The 13,288-nt window shown below is 46.9% G+C and overlaps 1 non-coding gene across 1 annotated transcript; it reads right to left on the bottom strand.

Annotated features, from left to right (window-relative positions):
* Positions 1-12,054: 12,054 nt before the first annotated feature.
* Positions 12,055-12,213, bottom strand: LOC120914660. Its single transcript, XR_005743703.1, has one exon. It is a non-coding gene; the product is annotated as a U1 spliceosomal RNA (small nuclear RNA).
* Between the last annotated feature and the right edge of the window lie 1,075 nt (positions 12,214-13,288).

Genomic DNA, 13,288 nt, shown 5'->3' with positions numbered 1-13,288 from the left:
TCGGTTGGTTTGCGCACAATTTATAGCGTTTACAAAATAGGGGATAGTTTTATTGCATTTTTATTAATTTTTTTTTTTTTACTACTAATGGCGGCGATCAGTGATTTTTTTCGTGACTGCGACATTATGGCGGACACTTCGGACAATTTTGACACATTTTTGGGACCATTGTCATTTTCACAGCAAAAAATGCATTTAAATTGCATTCTTTATTGTGAAAATGACAGTTGCAGTTTGGGAGTTAACCACAGGGGGCGCTGTAGGATTTAGGGTTCACCTAGTGTGTGTTTACAACTATAGGGGGGTGTGGCTGTAGGAATGACGTCATCGATCGAGTCTCCCTATATAAGGGATCACTCGATCGATGCAGCGCCATAGTGAAGCATTGGGAAGCCGTGTTTACATACGGCTCTCCCTGTTCTTCAGCTCCGGGGAGCGATCGCGACGGAGCGGCTATAAACAAATAGCCGCGCCGTCGTCCCGGATCGCTCCCCGAGGGAACCCAACCGCCGCATGTAGCTGGGGGGGGGGTCCCGATCGGACCCCCAACCCACGTCTAGGCAGGGACGTACAGGTACGCCAATGTGCCTGTACGTGCCATTCTGCCTTCGTATATGTACATGCGGCGGTCGGGAAGTGGTTAATCTAGGTCTTACCTGTAGGTTAAAGTGGTCTGTAATCTGATTGAAAAAGACAGTTCATCCAATTCAACCAACAGACTGATACTTAGGGCCAGATTCACAAAGAGTTACGTTGGCGTATCAGTAGATACGCCGTCGTAAGTCAGAATCTGCGCCGTCGTATATTTAAGCGTATTCTGGAAACCCGATACGCTTAAATTAGGCTAAGATACGAGCGGCGTAAGTCTCCTACGCCGTCGTATCTTAGGGTGCATATTTACGCTGGGCGCTAGGTGGCGCTTCCGTTGTTTTCCGCGTCGAATATGCAAATGAGCAAGATACGCCGATTCACGAACGTACGTACGCCCGTCGCAATTACTTACGCCGTTTACGTAAGACATACGCCGGCGTAAAGATAAAGCATGTGTCTAGGTGGCGCAGCCCATGCAAAGTATAGACGTCGGAACAAGTGTATCTTTTTACGTTGTTTGCGTAAGTCGTACGCGAATAGGGCTGTGCGTAAGTTACGTTCGTGTCGTAGGCAGTGTTCGACGTATCTTAGGCATTCTATCCGACGCATGTGCACTGGGATACGTCCACGGACGGCGCATACGCCGTACGTTCAAAACGTCAATTACGTGGGGTCATGCTTTATTAAAATAAAACACGCCCACCTCTTCCCAATTTGAATTAGGCGCGCTTACGCCGGCACATTTACGCTACGCCGCCGTAACTTAGGACGCAAGTGCTTTGTGAATACAGCACTTGCCTCTCTAACTTGCGGCGGCGTAGCGTAAATACGATACGCTACGCCGGCTCAAACATACGCTGCCCTACGTGAATCTAGGCCTTAAGGTTTGGTATGAATTTAACGAGAGAACCCCATACCAAAAAAAACGTATGAGGTTCCCTCAAAAGCTATACCAGACCCTTATCTGAGCATGGAGCCTGAAAGGGCAGAAAAAGGGGGGGGGAGTGATAAGGGTGTGCTTCTTAAAGCGGATGTGCCACGAAAAATAAATATTAAAAGCCAGCAGCTACATATTAAAGCCAGCAGCTACATATTAAAAGCCAGCAGGACACTTACCTGTCCTGGAGTCCAGCGCCGTCCGCAGCAGAGGACAAGCGATCGCTCGTCACTCTGCTGCTCCCCCCGCCATCCTCAGTGAGGGAACCAGGAAGTGAAGCGCTCCGGCTTCACTACCCGGTTCCCTACGGCGCATGCGCGAATTGCGCTGCACCGCTGATTGGCTCCCGCTGTGCTCTGGGAGCCGAGTGTTCCCAGAGCACAAGGGGGGAGGACGGGAGGTGACGTTCTGCCCGCAGTTTACCCGAAACTGTGTGGCCAGAAGTGGGTGCAAAAAAACTGTCTTTAGACAGGTATCTGCACCCCCCTCCCCCCTGAAAGGTGTCAAATATGACACCGGAGGGGGGAGGGTTCCAATCAGCGTGAGTTCCACTTTAGGGTGGAGCTCCGCTTTAAACATACACTATATTACCAAAAGTATTGGGACACCTGCCTTTACATGAACATTTGAAATTAATTCTAGATTGTAAGCTCTAACGAGCAGGGCCCTCTGATCCCTCCTGTATTGAATTGTATTGTAACTGTACTGTCTTCCCTGATGTAAAGCGCTGCGCTAACTGTTGGCGCTATATAAATCCTGTATAATAATAATAATAATAATAATAATAATAATAATAATTAGAGTGGAGACTACGAGCCAGTGTCTGACCTCACAAATGCCCTTCGGGAAAAATACCCATAGACACACTCCTAAACCTTGTGGACAGTCTTCCTAGAAGAGCTGAAAGTGTTATAGCTGCAAAGGGCGGGGCCAACTCAATATTGAACCCTACGGACTAAGACTGGGATGCCATTAAAGTTTATATGCATGTAAAGGTTAGGTTTCCCAATACTTTTGGTAAAATAATGTATCAGGCTGCATGCCCTCAACATCTGAGGATACCACCTAGCAAAGCATCTTGTACCCATGTTAATGAGGACAAGGGCCTCTTCCCCACAACCCTGGCCCTGTGGCTGTGGGGTTCTGCAGATAAAGGCAGTTAATTGTAATCTGGATGTCCATAATAATTAAGGGGACCACAAGATATTTGCCCCCTATGTGAATGAGTATATAGTACCCCTCCTTTATTCACAAAAAAATGTAAGCTAAGCAAACACATAGACATGCTATGACAAGCCCTTTATTTACAAAAAGCACTATAATGTATATCCATTGTCAGTCACAAAGCCAAGCAATGTAGCCCCTCGTCCACCATCGAAAGAAAAAGAAAACACAGATCGCCAACGCTATCTGCTTACGACAGCTGCTTGCCACGAACGACAGGTGAATGTAAACAAAGGGAAAGGTCTCCTGAATGATGGTCATGTCCATATTTAGTCAGTGATGTCACTAGAGAGATGCTGCATGCTTGTTTATATCCACCTGTCAGGTAGGAAGCTGTCATTGGTGGTGATCGGTCATCACTACAAGCTTTACTCAGTGCTCTGCTGAACACTGATAGAAGCAGGGCCGGCGCTACCTATAGGCAAGGTAGGCGCTGGCCTAGAGCGCACATCAGTCGGGGGCGCCGGAGTTGCTTCCTCCACATTGGCCGGCTGTGTGGGATAGGGACAGCCTGAGAAAGGAAGGGAACTTTCAGCCGCTAGGAGCTTCGTGTCTCCCCCCTGTCCAGGCGGGCAGATGGTGGATCCCGGTGTCCCAGGCAAGGGCAGCTGAGGGAACACTGCCGCTGACAGCTGATAATGTCACGCAGAGGATCCCCAGTGACATGTGTACAGGGACCGGCCTCCCCTCCCCACACACACACACACAACTCCAAGCCCCAACTCTGCACCGGCTGCAGGGGGCACTCTACAGCTGGGAGTGTCTGCATGAGCCCCCCCCCCCCCAGGGAGCTGGCACTCCTCACTGCCCCATGACTGTTACACATGGGTAGTAGGTCTCTGCCTGCACTGCACCCTGCTGCCTGGGACTGATCCCATTCTATTTACTACCATAGCCTGTCTATATACTACCCTAGTCGTTCCATATACTACCCTAGCCTGTCTATATACTACCCTAGCCTGTCTGTATACTACCCTAGCCTGTCCGTATACTACCCTAACCTGTCTATATACTACCATAGCCTGTCCATATACTACCCTAGCCTGTCCATATACTACCCTAACCTGTCTATATACTACCATAGCCTGTCCATATACTACCCTAGCCTGTCTATATACTACCCTAGCCTGTCTATATACTACCCTAGCCTGTCCATATACTACCCTAGCCTGTCCATATACTACCCTAGACTGTTCATATACTATCATAGCATGTCCATATACTACCCTACCCTTTCTATATAGTACCCTAGCCTGTCCATATACTATCTTAGCCTGTCTATATACTACCCTAGCCTGTCCATATACTACCCTAGCCTGTCCATATACTACCCTAGCCTGTCCATATACTATCTTAGCCTGTCTATATACTACCCTAGCCTGTCCATATACTACCCTAGCCTGTCCATATACTACCCTAGCCTGTCCATATACTATCTTAGCCTGTCTATATACTACCCTAGCCTGTCCATATACTACCCTAGCCTGTCCATATACTACCCTAGCCTGTCCATATACTATCTTAGCCTGTCTATATACTACCCTAGCCTGTCCATATACTACCCTAGCCTGTCCATATACTATCTTAGCCTGTTTATATACTACCTTAGCTTGTCTATATACTATCCTAGCCTGTCCATATACTACCCTAGCCTGTCCATATACTACCCTAGCCTGTCCATATACTACCCTAGCCTGTCCATATACTACCCTAGACTGTTCATATACTGTCATAGCCTGTCCCTATACTACCCTAGCCTGTCCATATACTACCCTAGCCTGTCCATATACTACCCTAGACTGTTCATATACTGTCATAGCCTGTCCATATACTACCCTAGCCTGTCCATATACTACCCTAGCCTGTCCATATACTACCCTAGACTGTTCATATACTATCATAGCATGTCCATATACTACCCTACCCTTTCTATATAGTACCCTAGCCTGTCCATATACTATCTTAGCCTGTTTATATACTACCCTAGCTTGTCTATATACTATCCTAGCCTGTCCATATACTACCCTGGGCTGTCTATATACTACCCTAGTCTGTCCATATACTACCCTAGCCTGTCTTTATAGTACCCTAGCATGTCTATATAGTACCCTAGGCTGTCCATATACTACCCTATACTATATTAGCCTGTTTATATACTACCCTAGCTTGTCTATATACTATCCTAGCCTGTCCATATACTACCCTAGTCTGTCCATATACTACCCTACCCTGTCTATATAGTACCCTAGCATGTCTATATAGTACCCTAGGCTGTCCATATACTACCCTAGCCTGTCCATATTCTACCCTAGCATGTCTATATATAACCCTAGGCTGTCCATATACTACTCTAGCCTGTCCATATATAGTACTACCCTAGCATGTCCATATAATACCCTAGCATGTCTATTTACTACCCTAGATTGTCCATATACTACCCTAGATTGTCCATATACTACCCTAGCCTGTCCATATAATACCCCAGCCTGTAAACACACTACAAACACATCAAAAATGCCCCAATGGCGTTTACAGCGTGTTTCAGATGCATTTAGAAAGCATTACTAGCCAAGATGATAATACAAAAATCCATACAATAAAAAACCAACACAGAGGGGGACGTCTGACAAGCATTCTTTTTAACACGGCACAAATGTATCAACATCTACTGAGACCGTTTCAGGAGGCAACCAGACCTGTGACTAGGGACAGCTTGCAGCGTGGATGAACTCATCCCACTCATCTTTATATTATAGCTCTTTCAAAAGACAACAAAGAAAAGAAGAAGGCTGATTTCAAAGACATAACCGCTAATCATAGGACCCTATAATGAAATGTTATTGGACCTCTGCTTGCATCCCCCCCCCCCCCCCCCCTCTTAGTGAACCGCTGACATTTAGCATCAGATTGGGAATATTGGCTACCTGTGCGTAGAGCAGTTTAAAAAGGTGTCCTTATTCCTCCCTGCTTAGTATTGTAAGAAAGGCCCTTCTTTATATGAGGGCAATCTTCCTCCAATCCAGAGAAAGGGTGACGGTTGAAAAAAGGTTCTTTAAAGTAACACCTGATATTTGTTCAAGTAAAAATGTACTTTATTGCACTTGTATAGTAAATGTTTACATTTCAGCCAGCAGGTGGCGCTCCAGTTTTTTTTTTTTTTTTACATTTCTCCTAGATAGACATATGGGGCCAGATTCTCAAAGACTTACGTTGGCGTATCAGTGGATACGCCGTCGTAAGTCCGAATCAGCGCCGTTGTATCTTTAAGCGTATTCTGGAAACCATATACGCTTAAATTTGGCTAAGATATGAGCGGCGTAAGTCTCTTACGCCGTCGTATCTTAGGGTGCATATTTACGCTGGGCGCTAGGTGGCGCTTCCGTTGTTTTCCCGCGTCGAATATGCAAATGAGCAAGATACACCGATTTCACGAACGTACGTACGCCCGTCGCAATTAGTTACGCCGTTTACGTAAGACATACGCCGGCGTAAAGATAAAGCTGCTCTCTAGGTGGCGCAGCCCATGCAAAGTATGGACGTCGGAACAAGCATATCTTTTTACGTCGTTTGCGTAAGTCATACGCGAATAGGGCTGTGCGTAAGTTACGTTCACTTCGTAGGCAGTGTTCGGCGTATCTTAGGCATTCTATCCGACGCATGCGCACTGGGATAAGTCCACGGACGGCGCATGCACTGTACATTCAAAACGTCATTTACGTGGGGTCATGCTTTATTTACATAAAACACGCCCACCTCTTCCCAATTTGAATTAGGTGCGCTTACGCCGGCACATTTACGCTACGCCGCCGTAACTTAGGACGCAAGTGCTTTGTGAATACAGCACTTGCCTCTCTAAGTTGCGGCGGCGTAGCATAAATACGATACGCTACGCCCGCCCACACTTACGCCGCCCTACGTGAATCTAGACCATGCAATTCAATTCAGTCCGAATGTAAATTCGGATGATTTTTTGTTATTTGGAGATTCGGATGTATCCAAAGCCCTGAAATGAAATAGCAACAAATTTGGTTGAAATTGGATTTGTTTATTTGTTTTCTAACAAATTCCAAATTTTCGGAACGATTCGAATTTGAATCGGTTGAAAAACGATCGAGCGATAAGAATTCTGTGTGAAGAATAGCTGGTTGTTAGGGAGCTGGCTGGGAAGCCGGACGCCATGTCCTTAACTACCGATGACTTGCACACTGAGAAATGAAATGTAAAAAAAAGAATGCTGGCAATAGAAAATTCAGAAAAACAGCATGGGGGCCCCCAATCCATGCCAGGCTCTTTGGGTCTGGTATGGAGTTTAAGGGGAACCCTATGCCATGCAGTCTCTAACCATCTCATGTATTATGTCTGCAGTCTCTGACCATCTCTTGTATCATATCTGCAGTCTCTAACAATCTCCTGAATCATGTCTGAAATCTCTAACCACCTCCTGTATCAAGTCTGCAGTCTCTGACCATCTCCTGTATCTTGTCTGCAATCTCTGGCCATCTCTTGTATCATATTTACAGTCTCCGGCCATCTCTTGTATCTTGTCTGCAGTCTCTGACCATCTCCTGTATCATGTCTGAAATCTCTGACCATCTCCTGTATCATGTCTGCAGTCTCTGACCATCTCCTGTATCAATTCTGCAGTCTCTGACCATCTCTTGCATCATACTGTATCTGCAATCTCTGACCATCTCTTGTATCATGTCTGCAGTCTCTGACCATCTCCTGTATCATGTTTGCAGTCTCTGACCATCTCTTGTATCAAGTCTGCAGTCTCTGACAATCTTTTGTATCATATCTGCAGTCTCTGACCATCTCCTGTATCATATTTGCAGTCTCTGACCATCTCTTGTATCTTGTCTGCAGTCTCTGACCATCTCTTGCATCATACTGTATCTGCAATCTCTGACCATCTTTTGTATCATGTCTGCAGTCTCTGACCATCTCCTGTATCATGTCTGAAATCTCTAACCATCTCCTGTATCATGTCTGCAGTCTCTGACCATCTCCTGTATCATGTCTGCAGTCTCTGACCATCTCTTGCATCATAATGTATCTGCAGTCTCTGACCATCTTTTGTATCAAGTCTGCAGTCTCTGACCATCTTTTGTATCATATCTGCAGTCTCTGACCATCTCCTGTATCATTTCTGCAGTCTCTGACCATCTCTTGTATCAAGTCTGCAGTCTCTGACCATCTCTTGCATTATATCCACAGACTATAAGTATTTCTTGTATTGTGTATAAATTGGTGTTGTCTGTCTGCTGTCTCTGAAACTGAATATTCACTCAATTGTATGTGTGTCCGCACTTGACTATCCCCGCGTTAGAGGATTTGTGGTGCAGTCTGCTATTTAGCCACTAGAGAGCTCAATTTCTTTAGATAACTTACATACAAGTGATGTTTGGTATTAAAATGTGTGTGTTTTAAATGTGTTGTCCTTATTATGTCTTCTACTATGAGCTATCATATTTATTTCATGCAATGATTTGTTACATTTTTATATTTCTTTACTGTACTCATTTTAACAGAAAAATTCAAGATTAACAAACAGATCCACAGAGCAGATACGACGGCGTTTCTCCTGATACGCCGTCGTATCTGTTGGTCTATCTATGCGACTGATTCATAGAATCAGTTACGCATAGATAGCCATAAGATCCGACAGGTGTAATTGTTTTACACTGTCGGATCTTAGGATGCAATACCGCAGCCGCCGCTGGGGGGAGTTTGCATCGTAATACAGCGTCGGGTATGCAAATTAGGAGTTACGGCGATCCACGAAGATTTTTCCCGTCGTTACGTCGTCGCGAGTGTTAGATTTCCGTCGCAAAGATAGGGCACCTTTAACATTGTGTAAAAGTACTCCACCATGTTAAAGTATGCCCGTCTTTCCCGCGTCGTTTTTGAATTCTTTTTAAATTTTTTCTTTTTCCCGGCGCAAATCTTTTTTTCACGTCGCGATTCACAAAACGTCGGCGCGTCGTAATTTCGCGCAAAGCACGTCGGGAAATTTGCGACGGGAGCATGCGCAGTACGTCCGGCGTGGGAGCGCGCCTAATTTAAATGGTTCCCGTCCCATTTGAATTGGGCCGCCTTGCGCCAGACCTGTTTACGATACACCGCCGCAAATTTCCAGGTAAGTGCTTTGTGGATCGGGCACTAAATCGGGAAATTTGCGGCGGTGTAACGTAAACGGGTTACGTTACGCTGCGCCGCCGGACTGTGAATCTGGCCCAGTATATTTTTTTATTTCTATTTGCACCTCTAACTTTTTGTTTGAAACACTTTATTGCGATTGTGATTATATTATTTTTTATTAAAAAGTGAACTCCGGGCAAACAGTTGATACACAGATGAACAAATAAATATACACCAATCAGCCAAAGGTTTATGACTACTTACCTAAAATGGACGTGTGGAGACATGGACACCACTAGATATATGAAGGCATGGGCACCACTTAACTTGTGAACTCATCTACAACATTGGACGTGTGAAGCATGGACAACACCAGACATGTGAAGCATGGACAACATTAGACGTGTGAAGACATGGACAACACTAGACGTGTGAAGGCATGGACAACACTGGACGTGTGAAGGCATGGACAACACTGGACGTGTGAAGGCATGGACAACACTGGACGTGTGAAGGCATGGACAACACTACACGTGTGAAGGCATGGACAACACTGGACGTGTGAAGCATGGACAACATTAGACATGTAAAGACATGGACACCACTAACGTCTGAAGGCATGGACACCACTAACGTCTGAAGGCATGGACACCACTACACGTCTGAAGGCATGGACACCACTACACATCTGAAGGCATTGACACCACTAGAGCTCTGAAGGCAGGGACACCACTAGACATCTGGAGGCATTGAAACCCTAGATGTTTGAAAGCATGGACACCCCTAGACTTCTGAAGGTATGGACATCACTACACATCTGAAGGCATGGCCACCACTAGACCTCTGAACGCATGGCCACCACTAGACCTCTGGAGGCAGGGACACCACTAGACCTCTGGAGGCAGGGACACCACTAGACCTCTGGAGGCAGGGACACCACTAGACCTCTGGAGGCAGGGACACCACTAGACCTCTGGAGGCAGGGACACCACTAGACCTCTGAAGGTATAGTCACCACTAGACCTCTGAAGGTATGGACACCACTACACATCTCAAGGCATGGCCACCACTACACATCTCAAGGCATGGCCACCACTAGACCTCTGAAGGCAGGGACACCACTAGACCTCTGAAGGCATGGCCATCACTAGACCTCTGAAGGCATGGACACCACTAGACCTCTGAAGGTATGGCCACCACTACACATCTGAAGGCATGGCCACCATTAGATCTCTGAAGGCAGGGACACCACTAGACCTCTAAAGGCATGGACACCACTAGACCTCTGAAGGTATGCTGTGGTATCTGGCACCAAGCGTTCAGTAGCAGATTCTTTAAAGTAGAATTCCAGTCTAGATATAACTAAGCTTACAATGGCTCCCACCCCCTATTTCCTATTCAAACTACCCTATATAAGGAAGATGCTTATACTTGCCTATTCTCAGGGCGCTCTGGTCCAGTCATGTGATCTTCGCAGCGGCCAGCTTCAGGGGAGAGGAAAAAGTGTCAACAATGAATGGAATGCCTGGGTAGTGATGTCACCCGTAGACTTACTATGGGTCATCTGTTGTCTGTTGCCCTACCTCTTCTCAGAAGCCAGTGCTAGGAGCCAATCCTGTGAGGTGAGGCCTCCATGGATCGGACTTGTTTTTCCAAGACATCCCACAGATGTTCGATTGGCTTGAGATTTGGAGACCAACTCAATACCCTGAAACATTCTTGAACCATTTTTGCAGCGTGGCAGGGTGCATTATCCTCCCTGAAATAGGCCACTGCCATCAGGGAATAGCGTTTTCATAAAGGAGTGTTGAGTCACCAACAATGTTTAGGTAAGTGGTACGTGTCAGAGTACCATCAACGTAAATGGCAAGAGCAAAGGTTTCCCAGCAGAACATTGCCCAAAGCATCACTCTGCCTCTGACGGCTTGCCTTCTTCCCATACTGCCACGTGGTGGCATTTCTTCCCCAGGTAAGCGACGCACACGCAATCGGCCATCCACATGATGTAAAAGAAAATGTTGTTCATCGGTATGGACACCCTGACTGGTCTGTAGCTACGTAGACCAATACACAACAAACTGCAATGCCAATTGTTTCTGCTTTCAGTACATCAACTTCAAGGACATTTTTTTTTTTTTTTGAAAAGCCTATGGCGTGTGAACACACCCAAAAAACTCCACCCGGTGCAGAAAAAATGTGCACACACATAAAGAGTGTTCACAAAAACGTGCAGACGGGTGCAACGTCAAGTGGTCCTCCTGTGAAGAGGGACCCAAACCCTGATCCCCCGGGGCGTTAGGCTCCAGACGGGGACTGAGGTACTGTGGTCCGAGCAACCGAAGCCGACACGGACCCAACTTCCTCGGAGGGACTGCCGAAACAGAACCCTCCCAGTACTAGGTGGGGCTCCCCCGAAGGGAGACCCCATGAGAGCAGGCGAACTAAGCCAGAAGGCCATGTCCACCCACTCCCAAGACGTTCAGGGCTGGCCCGAGGACCCGCACCCTACTAATCACACAGTGACAAAACGTGCACAACAAAAAAGTGACAAACACAGGCTTAAATAAAATAAAGTGGGGGAAGGGATAGTGGAGAGGAGAGTGAAAGAAGTGGCCATTGTGGTGAAACAATGACCAGGCCCTCCGGCCAGGAATAAAAAATTCCTCCGGTCCTAGCCAAAAGGCCCGGCCCAGGAGGCAGGTGCTAAAAAAAGCGTGTATCTGGTGCAGTGACCGTGGTATCTTAAATCAATGTGTCCCTCACACACAGTGATCTTCAGATACCCCTGGACTGCCACTCCAGGGGCACATGCACCATAGGCTTTTCGTTCCATATCTGACCCCCCGACCGGCCAGTGCAGCCCTCCACCCCTGCCAGCCAACCCGGCGGATTTGCATTGTCCTACCCCGTCAGAGATAGCACTTACACCAGCCAGCCAGAAGGCCAGACTAGAACTCGGCAAAAAGACCAAGACCAAGCACAGCACCCATCCTCACCAGGAGCACCCTTCCAGATGGCTCAGACTCAACCATGGGCCGGCTCCCAGTATTCTGTCGGGCAGCACAGCGTAGTCCCTGCTGAAACCATCCTTCCAGGTGCAATGACGTCATTGGATTGCATCCACCCTCCCCATGTAGGAGGTGCTTCAGCGATCCGCTGACAACTGATAAGGACAGATACCACACCCAGTCCCAGCCAAAAGGCCGAGAAGCGGCAGGGAAGACAACCACGATCAGCACGGCCTAGAGTGTGCAATAGCCGTGCCTCGCCCTGGGAGAACCACCTTCATGATCATGGTGTCTCCCCTGCCAGGTAAGTCAACTTCAAGGACATGTTCACTTGCTGCCTATTATATCCCACACTATTTCAGATGCCATTGTAACAAAATGTTCAATGTTATTCACTTTACCTGTCAGTGGTCATAAAGTTATGGCTAACCGATGTATGAGAGCTGTTTCATCTTCCAAAGATTTGTATTCCTGTCCATCTAGTTCTAAAATGTATACAACACAGCCAGCTGAATAGTACCATTTACAGTTCTCCAGCTCTAGCCTGGTGAATGGAACAGCAGGACAGCAGTAGACTGACAAGGTCATCTTTCTGCTCACTCTGTAATTGCCTCCTATTAGCCTTTTCCTTTTCAATACATTTGCATATAGAACATCTGACTGGCTCCCAGTCCTGCCCCTTTCTTCTCCAAGCTGGTCTTCAGCTTTAAAAAGGGTCACAGTTGTAGCCAATGGTTGCAAGCGCTGATAAATTCTGAATGGGGGGCAGGAGAGCCTTGCAGTTTACAAAAGGGGTGCAAAGTTGCAATAATGCAAAACAGGGTCAGGATGGCAAAGAGTATGCATACACTGTAGAATAATGAAAGCTGCACAAACATGGATTCTGCACAGCAAAGTCTCTGTGGATCAGTTAGGGTGGTTGCATAGCATGGTCTCTATAAGATTCTATAACAACAGTGTAAGTCAAGCTGGGAATCACTACTTCAGTAAAACTGTTTAGAACACCTTAGTCACTTCCAACTATCCTCATAAGCGTCCCTCTCAATGAAGAGTAGGGTAGCTCTTGTAACAAAGGCCTGAGAACAAGTGTCACTCTGGTAGAAATTGGGGAAGGGGGTCCTGTCCCCACAGTAGCTGGGTCTTCCTGAGAGATGCTTTGTGCTGTCAATGTGATCCTTCTCTGGCCAACTGTGTCAAAGTGATCCCTTTGTGGCAAACTGCATCTGAGTAATGCCTCTCTGGCCAACTGTGTCAAAATGTCCCCCCCTCTGGCCAACTGTGTCAAAGTGACCCCTTTCTGGCCAACTGTGTCAAAGTGCCCCCTCTCTGGCCAACTGTGTCAAGGGGACCCCTCTCTGGTCAACTATGTCAAAGTGACCCCTTTCTG

The sequence above is a fragment of the Rana temporaria genome, chromosome 9, assembly GCF_905171775.1.
Source record: "Rana temporaria chromosome 9, aRanTem1.1, whole genome shotgun sequence".
NCBI lineage: Eukaryota > Metazoa > Chordata > Amphibia > Anura > Ranidae > Rana > Rana temporaria.
This window is presented reverse-complemented; position numbering and strand designations above follow the sequence as displayed.